This window comes from Giraffa tippelskirchi, chromosome 7 (assembly GCF_054371585.1).
Source record: "Giraffa tippelskirchi isolate mGirTip1 chromosome 7, T2T-mGirTip1v1.2.pri, whole genome shotgun sequence".
NCBI lineage: Eukaryota > Metazoa > Chordata > Mammalia > Artiodactyla > Giraffidae > Giraffa > Giraffa tippelskirchi.
In genome coordinates, this window is record NC_137281.1 from 74,019,094 (window position 1) to 74,033,164 (window position 14,071).

At 40.0% G+C, this 14,071-nt stretch overlaps 1 long non-coding RNA gene across 1 annotated transcript in view; it reads left to right on the forward strand.

Annotated features, from left to right (window-relative positions):
- The window catches only part of LOC145514921 (uncharacterized), a 77,397-nt gene that overhangs the window by 60,201 nt on the left and 3,125 nt on the right, over window positions 1-14,071 (forward strand). The window contains exon 6 of the long non-coding RNA XR_014060564.1: window positions 11,646-11,738. This is a non-coding gene — a long non-coding RNA (uncharacterized LOC145514921). The remainder of the gene's footprint in view (window positions 1-11,645; window positions 11,739-14,071) is intronic.

The window sequence follows — 14,071 nt, forward strand, 5'->3', positions numbered from 1 at the left end:
ATCTGGTCCCATCACTTCATGGAAATAGACAGGGAAACAGTGGAAACAGTGTCAGACTTTATATTTTTGGGCTCCAAAATCACTGCTGATGGTGATTGCAGCCATGAAATTAAAAGATGCTTACTCCTTGGAAGGAAGGTTATGACCAACCTAGATAGCATATTAAAAAGCAGAAACATTACTTTGTCAACAAAGGTCTGTCTAGTCAAGGCTATGGTTTTTTCAGTGGTCATGTATGGATGTGAGAGTTGGATGATGAAGAAAGCTGAGCGCCGAAGAATTGATGCTTTTGAACTGTGGTGTTGGAGAAGACTCTTGAGAGTCCCTTGGACTGCAAGGAGATCCAACCAGTCCATCCTAAAGGAGATCAGTCCTGGGTGTTGATTGGAAGGACTGATGTTGAAGCTGAAACTCCAATACTTTGGCCACCTCATGCAAAGAGTTGACTCATTGGAAAAGATCCTAATCCTGGGAAGGATTGGAGGCAGGAGGAGAAGGTGACGACAGAGGATGAGATGGCTGGATGGCATCACCGACTCAATGGACATGGGTTTGGGTAAACTCCAGGAGTTGGTGATGGACAGGGAGGCCTGGCATACTGCAATTCATGGGGTCTCAAAGAGTTGGACATGACTGAGCGACTGAACTGAATCAAAAAGCCCATACTATTCTCATAAGACTATATTTAAAAATAAAATAACTGGTGTAGACACTTCCACTTCAGGCTAGGTTGTAAAAGTGTGATGTTGTGGTTTATAAGAAATATAAATTTGGCCTTAGCCCATGATTTCTGGCTCATTGGTTCCCAAAATGCTCAGAATTTTTTGAAAAGTGAGAGCAATAGGGGCATCTCTTGTCGTAACATTTGGCCTCTTGTCCTCGCTTTCTGAGATCATTTAAGAGCCATGAAGGTGAAATGGAGTCTTGTTAGTCACTACAAGCCCCTTTCCACAAAAACTGTGTTTACGTTGATGAGGTGACTTTTGGACCCGCACCTAGGGGGAGTCAGTCATGGGATTGGAGGGTTGGAACTTTCAGTTGTCCCCCTGCCCTATCTCCTGGGAGGGGATAGAGGCTGGCAGTTGAGTTCAATTACCAGTGAGCAATGATTTAATCAGTCATGCCTATCTAATGAGTCCTCCACAAAACCCCTGAAGGATGGGTTTGGAGAGATTCTAGGGTGTCAACCATGGAGATGAGGGAGATTGGTGAAGAATGTTGCCAGGGTATGATGGGAAGTGTTTACCAACCAGGTCTTTGAACAAAGAAAAAAACTCCAGCTTATACTGTTCATCAATTTCTGTGATGTAGATACTCCCAACATGGCTGATTTCAAGCTACCAACGTGATAGTAATGAACTTGAGGTTGGGTAGAGAGGCATGGTGGAACAACATTAAGTAGCATTTCCACAACAGAGACAAACTTTTTAAAAAACTTTATTGATGTATAGTTGATTTACAATGTTGTGTTAATATCTACTATATAGCAAAGTGATTTAATTGTACATGTATGCATTCTATTTCATATTATTTTCCACTATGGTTTACTGAAGAATATTGAATATAATCCTGTGCTCTACAGAAGGACCTTATTTATCCACACTATGTATCCATTCTAATGTATTTTTTATCTGCTGATCTCAAACTCCCAATCCATCCCTCCCCTATCCACCATCTCCCTTGACAATCACAAGTGTGTTATCTATGTCTGTGAGTCTGTTTCCATTTTGTGGAAAAGTTCTATAAAAGTCATATTTTAGATTCCACTTATAACTAATATCTTATGGTATTTGATTTTCTGACTGACTTCACTCAGTATGACAGTCTCAAGATTCATCCATGTTGCTATAAATGGCATGATTTCATTCTTTCTTATGGCTAAGTAATATTCTATTGTACATACATATCTACCATGTCTTTATTTATCTGTTGATGGACACTTAAGTTGGTTCTATGTCTTGGCTATTATAAATAGTGCTGTATTGAGAACTGGGGTGCATGTATCTCTTTGAATTATAGTTTTGTCTAGACATACGCCCAGGTGTGTGATTGCAGAATCATATGGAAACTGTAATTTTAGTCTTTTGAGAAACCTCCATACTGTTTTCCATAGTGGTTGCACCAATTTACATTCCCACCAACAGTGTAGGAGGGTTCGCTTTTCTTCACACCCTCTCTAGCATTTTTTATTTGTAAGTTTTTGATGATGGCCATTCTGACCAGTGTGAGGTAGTACCTCATTGTAGTTTTTTTTTTTTTTTTTTATAAATTTATTTATTTTAGTTGGGGGCTAATTACTTTACAATATTGTAATAGTTTTTGCCATACATTGACATGAATCAGCCATGGGTTTACATGTGTTCCCCTTCCTGGACCCCCCACCCACCTCCCTCCCCATCCCATCCCTCTGGGTCATCCCATTGCCCCGGCCCTGAGCCCTTGTCTCATGCATTGAACATGGAATGGTGTTCTGTTTCACATATGATAATATACATGTTTCAGTGCTATTCTCCCAGAACGTCCCACCCTTACCTTCTCCCTCAGAGTCCATAAAATTGTTTCATGCATCTGTGTCTCTTTTTCTGTCTCGCATATAGGGTTATCGTTACCATCTTTCAAATTCCATATATATGCATTAGTATACTGTATTGGTGTTTTTCTTTCTGGCTTACTTCACTCTGTATAATGGGCTCCAGTTTCATCCATCTCAATAGAACCGATTCAAATGTATTTTTTTTTAATGGCTGAGTAATATTCCATTGTGTATATGTACCACAGCTTCCTTATCCATTCGTCTGCTGATGGACATCTAGGTTGCTTCCATGTCCTGGCTATTGTAAACAGTGCTGCGATGAACATTGGGGTACACGCGTCTCTTTCAATTCTGGTTTCCTCGGTGTATATGCCCAGCAGTGGGATTGCTGGGTCATATGGCAGTTCTATTCCCAGTTTTTTAAGGAATCTCCACACTGTTCTCCATAGTGGCTGTACTAGTTTGCATTCCCACCAACAGTGTAAGAGGGTTCCCTTTTCTCCACACCCTCTCCAGCATTTATTGCTTGTAGACTTTTGGATAGCAGCCATTCTGACTGGTGTGAAATGATACCTCATTGTGGTTTTGATTTGCATTTCTCTAATAATGAGTGATGTTGAGCATCTTTTCATGTGTTTGTTAGCCATCTGTATGTCTTCTTTGGAGAAATGTCTGTTTAGTTCTTTGGCCCATTTTTTGATTGGGTCGTTTATTCTTCTGGAATTCAGCTGCAGCAGTTGCTTGTATATTTTTGAGATTAATTGTTTGTCTGTTGCTTCATTTGCTATTATTTTCTCCCATTCTGAAGGCTGTCTTTTCACCTTGTTTATAGTTTCCTTTGTTGTGCAAAAGCTTTTAATTTTAATTAGGTCCCATTTGTTTATTTTTGCTTTTATTTCCAATATTCTGGGAGGTGGGTCATGGAGGATCCTGCTGTGATTTATGTCGGAGAGTGTTTTGCCTATGTTTTCCTCTAGGAGTTTTATTGTTTCTGGTCTTACGTTTAGATCTTTAATCCATTTTGAGTTTATTTTTGTGTACGGTGTTAGGAAGTGTTCTAGTTTCATTCTTTTACAAGTGGTTGACCAGTTTTCCCAGCACCACTTGTTAAAGAGATTGTCTTTTCTCCATTGTATATTCTTGCCTCCTTTGTCGAAGATAAGGTGTCCATATGTGCGTGGGTTTATCTCTGGGCTTTCTATTTTGTTCCATTGATCTATATTTCTATCTTTGTGCCAGTACCATACTGTCTTGATGACTGTGGCTTTGTAGTAGAGCCTGAAGTCAGGCAGGTTGATTCCTCCAGTTCCATTCTTCTTCCTCAAGATTGCTTTGGCTATTCGAGGTTTCTTATATTTCCATACAAATTGTGAGATGATTTGTTCTAGTTCTGTGAAAAATACCATTGGTAGCTTGATAGGGATTGCATTGAATCTATAGATTGCTTTGGGTAGTATACTCATTTTCACTATATTAATTCTTCCAATCCATGAACACGGTATATTTCTCCATCTGTTTGTGTCCTCTTTGATTTCTTTCATCAGTGTTTTATAGTTTTCTATATATAAGTCTTTTGTTTCTTTAGGTAGATATATTCCTAAGTATTTTATTCTTTTTGATGCAATGGTGAATGGTATTGTTTCCTTAATTTCTCTTTCTGTTTTCTCAATATTGCTCATTGTAGTTTTGATTTGCATTTCTCTAATAATTAGCAATGCTGAACATCTTTTCACGTGTTTGTTGGCTTTCTGTATGTTTTCTTTGAGGAAAGATCTATTTAGGTCTTCTGCCCAGTTTTTGATTAGATTGTTTGTTTTTGTTACTGAGTTGTATGAACTGTTTGTATAGTTTGGCAGTTAAGCCCTTTCGGTTGCATCATTGCAAATATTTTCTCCCTTTGCATAGATTGTCTTTTTTTTAAAAATGGCTTCCTTTGCTGTACAAGAGCTTTTAAGTTAATTAGACCCCGTTTCCATATTTTTCCTTTCATTTTTACCGCCTTGAGAGAGACTGATCCAAGAAAACATTGGTACAATTTATGTTAAAGAATATTTTGCCTATGTTTTCTTTTAGGAGTTTTATGATGTCATGTCTTATATTTAAACCTTTAAGCCATTTTGAACAACAGATATCTTAAGGGCATAGTGAACAAAAAGCTGTAAGACTGGAAAGTTATGATTTTTGAATATTGATTGCCTTTGCTTTTAATACTGGAAATGTAGAGGTAAATGTCTTTTTATTTGCAAATAATCTGATTATTTATATAGAACATTTATGAGGTTCTGGGACCATTTTCCCTCACTTGTGGCTTTTTTAACTTGTCCTTTACCTTCAGCTGCTCTTGTTTGGAAGGGTTTTTATGCCATGTCATGGCTTCACATTTTGAGGTTTTGCTCAACTATTTTGTTCTGACTCACTTGGTGACATTTGTGCCTGAGTTATTTTTAAAGACTTATATTCTGGTAGTGAAATAGCTCATTTACCAAACAAGATTTTGTGCCCAGATATCTTTCTGAGCTGAGTGTCACTTTTTCTTATTGTTTTCCAGAACCCCTAATTACATTTCTCTGTTGATTTATTCTGCTGATTCAATTTGCTTACTAGAGAATCTTTAAAATATATTAATTTTCAATACATGGCTTTCAATTTTCAATACATGGCTAATATAAATTTGGACATACTCAGCTTTCTGCCCATTACATAGAGAAAGCAGTTTATAATTAGTCCTAAGTAATATAACTTTAAATTCACAATAATTTGAATTATTCTAAAACAATTTTAATGTAATATTCTAAACATCTTATTTACAGTTTCTTATTTTGCCAAAGACATGAGAAGCAATATAAAAAAACACATTCTGGCTAATAATTCGTAATTATGTTTATCGGATAATAAGAGAAAATAAAGGACAAGAGGACCTTCTAGAAAAATTGATTCTGATATTCTCTGCTTTGTTTAGAAATAATGCACAACTGAGTTTTGTAATGACATCTCTGGTTTCCCAAACAACTGCTTGTTGAGTCCCATTCACTTATTTATTTACCAAACAGAACCTACTGTGTAGCTGCTCTGAGCTCCTTCAGTGAAAGCTGACACAGGTGAGGGGTGGATTCCAGGCTGGATAGTTAGAATCAAGTTTCCCCAAAATATGGAAATTGACAGTCAAGACAGATCTGTTACATTGACCTTTCTTGGCTGGAAAACTGGGACCTTGAAATAAGGCTGAGGGCCATGTGGGTGGATGTCCCTGGGGAATTTGGCTCTGTGGTCCCCCCTAAGGTCTCAGTCCACACTGTTGGAGTCCCACCCAGCCTAGTGGCATGCACTAGGGTTCAAAGTTATATTATTTAGGGCTAATTACAAACTATTTCCTAAGAGCCCATCCACCTCCTCTACAGGCTGCCAGGGGTTCAATCCTGGCATAACCCAGCTGTTAAGGGGGTAAGAAATCACACTCTGAAGGACCAGCAAGAACTAGCTAGCATGAACCAGCAGGACCTAGAAAGTCCCCCTAGGAGTTATGGAGATGGGAATCAATTCATAAAACACTTGAATATGAAACTCATCAGGGACTGATTTTTTTTCTCTGACATTTATGACAGAGTATTTAAAAACAAAACCAGGAGAGGAATATGAACACATTTGTTCTCTGAAGTGAGCACTTTACTGTATGTGAAGTGGGTCAGAGAGGGGCAAAGACTGGAGGGAGGGAATCTCTGTGTTAAACAGTCAGACCAGGAAATACTTGTTCCTGGAATAGAACTACTGACACAGTTTGCTTAGCAAGATTCACTTAAAAACCTTCTCTTCACTGTGTCCATCAATAAAAAGCTGTTGTGCTGTGAGTTGAGAGTCATGCTCCTGAGGGTTGAGAAGGGAATTGGAGGTGAGGACACAGAGCCCAGGTTTGGGTGGTAACAGCATCAAAGGGAATGCAAACTGGAAGCCAGCATCTTTCTGCTCCAGAGGACCTGTTCACCAGACTGGTTTCCCAACACTACTCCACGGCCACAGCTGTTGACAGCGTTCTCCTGACAAGCCTTCTCTGGTTCATGGCATGAACTGCAAGGTACAGGTTTTGCTTGAGAGATTTCTATTAGAATTCTGAGTTTTCCTTCTTTATTTACCTGAGACAATATTTTAGTAAGACAAACCTAAAATGGAGCAGCCAAGCAAGCATTTGTTTTCTTGCAAGTTTTAATTAGAAAGAAATGCCAAACACGTTTGGGTATGTTCCTCCTTAATCCTTCACACCTCCAACAATTTTGTTCTTGGACTACTTTAATAATGTTTCTTTTTAACTCAGCATGAATTCTATAAAAAATCAGATTTGTGTAGTTCCAGCAGCGGTTACTTGTTGTCTCAGCCAAAGGAAATATTTTTTACTGGCTTAGGCTGAAGAAATGAATTAAATTTCAATCTTTAGCAAGTCTAGTAAATTAGAAAAGTCAGTGCGTTCACACTACACTCTTTTATCTTAGTTTTTCTGTGTTGCTTCTCTCAATCAAGAAAAAGAAAGAAGAAAGAAAAATAGCTTGTGGAGATCACCATACTAGGAGTATGGCTAGTTTCCTTAAGTAAAGAAGGTAATTTCCCCCTTGTCTGTAAAGAAAGTTGTCATGGCTTTCTCACCATTCCCTGTTCACAGTGTACAATACCACTTGCCTCAGTGCAGGCTAGAAAAGAAATGAGGGATCCCTGGGTAAGAAACTAACGGAGCACAGACAAGAGACCACAGGTTCTGTGGCTTTCCGCTTACACACCTACAAAACAGTCCAATAGAAATGCTAAATTAAAAACTGATCATGGAAAATACGAAAGGGTGGCCCAGTTTGCCAGGAAGTTGGTCTGTTGTCGGGCAGATGAGGCTGAAATGAAGGCTGGACCAAGGTGAATCAAGGCTCTCCACTTGGAGCCTGGGAAGTCGAGGCACACAGTTCTCAGCAGAACTTCCTCTCCTTCTCTTCTTTAGGAGGACGCCTGGCGTGGTGGTCTGGCAGCGGGTGGCAAAGTAGGGCCTGTGCCCCTGGGACACGCCACACTGAGTGGGGCCAGGAATGATTTTGTTCCTGGTGTGCGCTGAGCACAGACATCTGTCCCTGGCAAAGGCCACACCTGGGTCCTCCTGAGGAGAAACATGCCCCAAAAGGAAGCGGGGTATTGCTGCAGCTAACTCCTGGCTACTCAGTAAACAGAGAGCTCAGCACCAGCCCAAGCACTGTTCTTCCTGCTGTGACTGCCTCTGGCTTTGGCTCCGGCTTAGTGACCCAGGCACTTCAGTATTTACACTCTGAATGGAAAATTATATTAAATCCCAACCTTACGCTTCACTTTTTATCTGGGTCTGAGAGATCTGGACGAAGATCCAAGTAATCTTTGACAGACTCTTTCTCGCTTCCACAACTGAACAAGTACAGATACCTCTTTAAGGATGAGCAAACAGGAAAAATCCATCTGACATATAAAAAGATACTGCTGTTTTAAAAGAGGGAGCTATGCTGTAGAGCCAAAGCAAGTGCCTTCTTATGAACTGCAATTACTGTTCAAAATACAGGGGAAAATTTCAAGTTTTAAATCTATGATCTTCACATGATAGAGAAAAGGTTACTGAGTCTACAAAAGTAAACAAGGGGGTCACAAAGAACAATCTGAGGTCAGAAAAAAGAGCACAGAAGAAAAACAATTGATTGTCATGTTTAAAGCCTAAATGAAGGTCAGGTTTGGGGTTGCAGAAAATTCAATTCATGAAGTAAATGATAACCCCTGGAATTCATCCAGGATTCAGAGGAATAAAAAGATGAAATGATGTGAAAAAATTTTAAAGGTAAGTAATGAAAGGCTGAACAAGAATCTCAGAAAAAGGGAACAGAGTAGGTGTAGGAAGAGAAATAATCAGGAAATAGATTTAAAAACTTTCTGGAGCCGAACAAATATTAAACATTAATTGTTTTCAGATTAACAGGTCAACAAGTTCTGGTAAAATTAAATAAGACCAACCCCTAGACATAGCCTGGCAAATATTTTGACTTTCAAGGATTAGAGAAAATCTATACCTATTCATAAAAAGTTATCTATGAGGAAGGAAAAGCCCCAGGGTTTCTCTACTGTCAAATGTCTAAAGATAAAGGAGTAACTGTTACAGACTTCTGAGGGAGAAAGATGTGACACAAAGATTTTACTACATAGGCATTGAGAGAGGAATTTAAAAGTAAAATGCTGCATTTTAAGAAAATGGAAGGTCATGTATGCATAAATATTGTTATCAAGTTCTATTAAACATCTAGAGAACAGTTACTTTTCTTCTGTTCATCTTATGGTAGAGCACAGAAAAGATGGAAACCTTTTCCATTTATTTAAACAAGTTTAGCATAAGCCTAATGTTATGACCAACCTAGACAGCATATTGAAAAGCAGAAACATTACTTTGTCAACAAGGGTCTGTCTAGTCAAAGCTGTGGTTTTTCCAGTGGTCATGTATGGATGTGAGAGTTGGGCTCTAAAGAAAGCTGAGTGCCGAAGAATTGATGCTTTTGAACTGTGGTGTTGGAGAAGACTCTTGAGAGTCCCTTGGACTGCAAAGAGATCCAACCAGTCAATTCTAAAGGAAATCAGTCCTGAATATTCATTGGAAGGACTGATGCTGAAGCTGAAACTCCAATACTTTGGCCACCTGATGTGAAGAGCAGACTCATTGGAAAAGACCCTGATGCTGGGAAAGATTGAGGGCAGGAGAAGGGGCCAACAGAGGATGAGATGGTTGGATGGCATCACCGACTTGATGGACATGAGCTTGAGCAAGTTCCAGGAGATGGTGAAGGACAGGGAAGCTGGTGTGCTGCAGTCCCTGGGATTGCAAAGAGTTGGACACATCCAAGTGACTGAACAACAACAGCAATGAAAATTCATGTCCATAATCAGTGGTCTTGACATAATATTAGATAATAAATCATTTAGTGCTATTAAACATAAACATAAACATAAACCCTACACTGGCCATACCATATACTGTAGTGGCTAAATGCATGGAGCCAGAGTGCTGGGTCCACATCCTCCTTTGGACTTACCATTCATTTCACCTTGGATAAGTCAAAGAATCTGAGGAAATTAGTCATTTTCTCAGTAAAATGAAGAGAAAAGTAGTAGCTTCCTCATTGTTTACAGTGAATAGTAAATGAGTTAATATGTGTAAAAGCATAATGACTGGCCCATGGTAAGTACTACGTAGTGTGAGCTATTATTTTTATTAGTAAACTTATTAAATCTTGAAAGTACATAATATTATTTTAGAAAAATTTTCAACAGACTGAATTGTTTCAGGTATATTTCTGGCTTGTTAACTGGGAAATAGCATTCACTAGAGCTGAGCATTGTCTGAACATTCTATTCAAGGCATTTTCACAATGGTATTATTTACCAGCCACTCCAATAATTGAAGATGCAAGAAAATGAAAATTCTGATTAATAAAGAAATTAATAAAGTCTGGGGCTCAACAAAAGTAGTTTGGGTTCTGCTAAACTTGGAAAGATTAACTCCAGTGTTGGGGCATTTTTTGGGGGAGGGCAAACAGAAAAATAACGCTATGACTTAATCATGCTCCACAGGTGTGAGCACAACTTTAGAAACGCCAAAGGGGCCATGTGAATGGACTGTCTGATTGGCTTTCAGTAGCCTAACAAATACTTGACTTTTGTTAATGTGGTAATTTTCGAATGATAAGTGGAACCTGCCAACAATGCCATTTTGCTTGATTGCACCGTAATTGCTTTTATGTCATTGATCTCAAACTGTGCATAATAAGAGACTATTTTAACTCTAATAATAAATAATACACTTTGTTTTTATATGGCTAAATAATATCCTACAGAAGCTACATCCTTATGTTCTAGAATAATGGTTTAATATATCCGTTCAAGGAAGATCTGCCTTTTCTGACTGTTCATAGAGTTGATGGACTTGCTTATTCTTATTTCACAATGTAAAACTGGGATGAGGTGTGCTTGTTGAGTATGTTGCAGACTTACCTAAATAATGAATTTAAAACACATTGTAAAAAAATCTCTATAGAACTCAATAACAACATACTTCATTCTAGTGTGCAAACAGTATTGGATCTTCACAGCACAATTAGTGATAATAATAAAAACCTTTGTGACACTTAAGATGCTAAATAATACTTGAAATTCAAGGCAACAAAAACAAGGAAACAATAGAAGAGAGGCTATTTTGAGTGCCCGTATGCATTTGTGACTCAACATGTGAAGGTTTTACAGAGCTTGTTTATCCTGGAGATGTGGCACATACAAGAAATTTAGTGCTCATTGTTCCAAAGCATGGCTCTTTGTGACAAAGAAAATTACAGGGATTTACCACGTAAATATTCCCCCTCATCATCCTATCACCCCTGCATTCCCAACCCTGATCAGAGTCTTTCTTTGTTGCTGCTGTTTAGTCCCTGAGTCATGTCCTACTCTTTGCGACCCATGGATTGTAGCCCACCAGGCTCTTCTGTCCATGAAATTTTCCAGGCGAGAATACTGGAGTGGGCTGCCTTTTCCTTCTACAGGGGATCTTCCCAACCCAGGGATGGAACACACATCTCCTGCTTGGCAGGCAGATTCTTTACCACTAAGCCACCTGGGAAGCCCTAAGTAGAGTCTAGGGATGTCTAATGTTTTACACTGATGGGACATTCCTCAATTTCTCTGTGTCGACTTAGCTATTAAAATAATATTCACCTCAATTTCTATAGCATTTATTATGTGCCAGACACTATTTGGATGCTTTACATTCCTTAACTCATTGAATCCTCATAAGAACACTACAAAATAGGTAAATTATTGTCCCCATTTTAAATATGAGGAAACAGGCAGAAAGTGGGTACATGACTTCCTGAGGTCAAATGGCTAATAAGTAGCAAAGCCAGGAAGTCTGGCTCTCTAAAGATGGGGCTAAGAATACTTGCATCACAGAACTATTCAGAGAATTAATAAGATATCTTATGGAAAGTTTCCAGGACTCCAGAGGGTTTGTTCTAATGCCGCTTGTGTATATGTCTATGATTTTTCTCTACTTCTTGTGCAGCTCAGTGCCTGATTATTTATTTCCTTTTAGTTCTCTTGCCCTGTGTTCCACCACTGACCATGGAGGGCTTTGATGTAAAGCATCAATCCTTGGGAGCCATTTCTCTCCAGACATGGTACCCAGGTATGTTTATTCCGGTATCAAACATTGTAGTAGTCAGCGTAGTAATTACAAGGACAAAGCAAAATAATAATGGTAAGTGGTAGTGCCTAGAGCAGTTTGTCTCCTTGCTGCTGCTGCTAAGTCGCTTCAGTCGTGTCCAACTCTGTGCGACCCCATAGATGAAAGCCCACCAGGCTCCCCTGTCTAAACCATTCCAAATAAATATACATTATTAATTTTCTTTGGAGAAGGAAATGGCAACCCACTCCAGTATTCTTGTCTGGAGAATCTCACGGACAGAGGAACCTGGTGGACTACAATCCATGGGCCTCAAAGAGTCGGACACGACTGAGTGACTAACATACACACACACACATTAATTTTCTTACTACACAAGCACAGCTTAAGATCCCATCCTCCCAAACTCCCTTTGTTTCTAATTAAATTGCCCCTTCTAAGCCTTACAATAATATAGAAATTCTTTTAATACAGAGATTAGAAAGCTACTAGTGATACTGATGTTGCTGTTGCTATTGCTAGTGCTAATAGTGTCTGACATTTTTTTTGGAGGGGTTGCCAGGCATTCTTCTAAGTATCTTACACATTTCTTCATTTTACACTTACAGTAGGGTAAGGCAGGCAATATTATTTCCCACTTATTACCCTCTTCTCTCTCTTCCCACTTGCTCTGGAATCACAAAGCTCTAAGTTGCAGAGTCAGAGTTCAAGCAAGGGCCTGACAGACTCGAGGCAGGGCTCTCCGTTTCATTCAGTCACTCAGTTGTGTCCAACTCTTTGCGACCCCATGAACTGAAGCACGCCAGGCTTCCCTGTCCATCACCAACTCCCGGAGTTTACCCAAACTCCTGTCCATTGAGTCGGTGATGCCATCCAACCATCTCACCCTCTGTTGTCCCCTTCTCCTCCTGCCCTCAATCTTTCCCAGCATCAGGGTCTTTTCCAGTGAGTCAGCTCTTCGCATAAGGTGGCCAAAGTATTGGAGTTTCAGCTTCAACATCAGTCCTTCCAATCAACACCCAGGACTGATCTCCTTTAGGATGGACTGGTTGGATCTCCTTGCAGTCCAAGGGACTCTCAAGAGTCTTCTCCAACACCACAGTTCAAAAGCATCAATTCTTTGGTGCTCAGCTTTCTTTATAGTCCAACTCTCACATCCATACATGACTACTGGAAAAACCACAGCCTTGACTAGATGGATCTTTGTTGACAAAGTAATGTCTCTGCCTTTTAATATGCTGTCTAGGTTGGTCATAACTTTCCTTCCAAGGAGTAAGCATCTTTTAATTTCATGGCTACAATCACCATCTACAGTGATTTTGGAGCCCAGAAAAATAAAGTCAGCCACTGTTTCCCCTGTTTCCCCATATATTTGTGATGAAGTGATGGGACTGGATGCCATGATCTTAGTTTTCTGAATGTTGCATTTTAAGCCAGCTTTTCCACTCTCCTCTTTCACCTTCATCAAGAGGCTCTTTAGTTCTTCTTCACTTTCTGCCATAAGGGTGGTGTCATCCGCATATCTGAGGTTATTGATATTTCTCCCAGCAATCTTGATTCCAGCTTGTGTTTCTTCCAGCCCAGCGTTTCTCATGATGTACTCTGCATATAAGTTAAATAAGCAGGGTGACAATATACAGCCTTGACGTACTCCTTTTCCTATTTGGAACCAGTCTGTTGTTTCATGTCCAGTTCTAACTGTTGCTTCCTGACCTGCATAAAGGTTTCTCAAGAGACAGGTCAGGTGGTCTGGTATTCCCATCTCTTTCAGAATTTTCCACAGTTTATTGTGGTCCACACAGTCAAAGGCTTTGGCATAGTCAATAAAGCAGAGGTAGATGTTTTTCTGGCACTCTCTTGCTTTCTCGGTGATCCAGCGGATGCTGGCACTTTGCTCTCTGGCTCCTCTGCCTTTTCTGAATCCAGCCTGAACATCTGGAAGCTCACGCACAGGTCGCAGGGCTCTCAGGCACAGTCTGCTCTGGACTCGTAGCGCGCCGCCTTGGTGCAGTGCCTTGTGGGTACCTATACGCAGTGAGTGTTCTCTGCTCCATGACCAAAGCGAGTGCGAGTGTGGCTGCAGGAGTGGTTGGTGGACAAACAGTCCTGCATCTCCCAGTCTTGCTTTTGGTTGCAGTTACATAGTTCAGTTCAGTTCAGTCGCTCAGTCATGTCCGACTCTTTGTGACCCCATGAACCACAGCACGCCAGGCCTCCCTGTCCATCACCAACTCCCTGAGTCCACCCAAACCCATGTCCATCAAGTCAGTGATGCCATCCAGCCATCTCATCCTCTGTCGTCCCCTTCTCCTCCTGCCCCCTATCCTTCCCAGCAT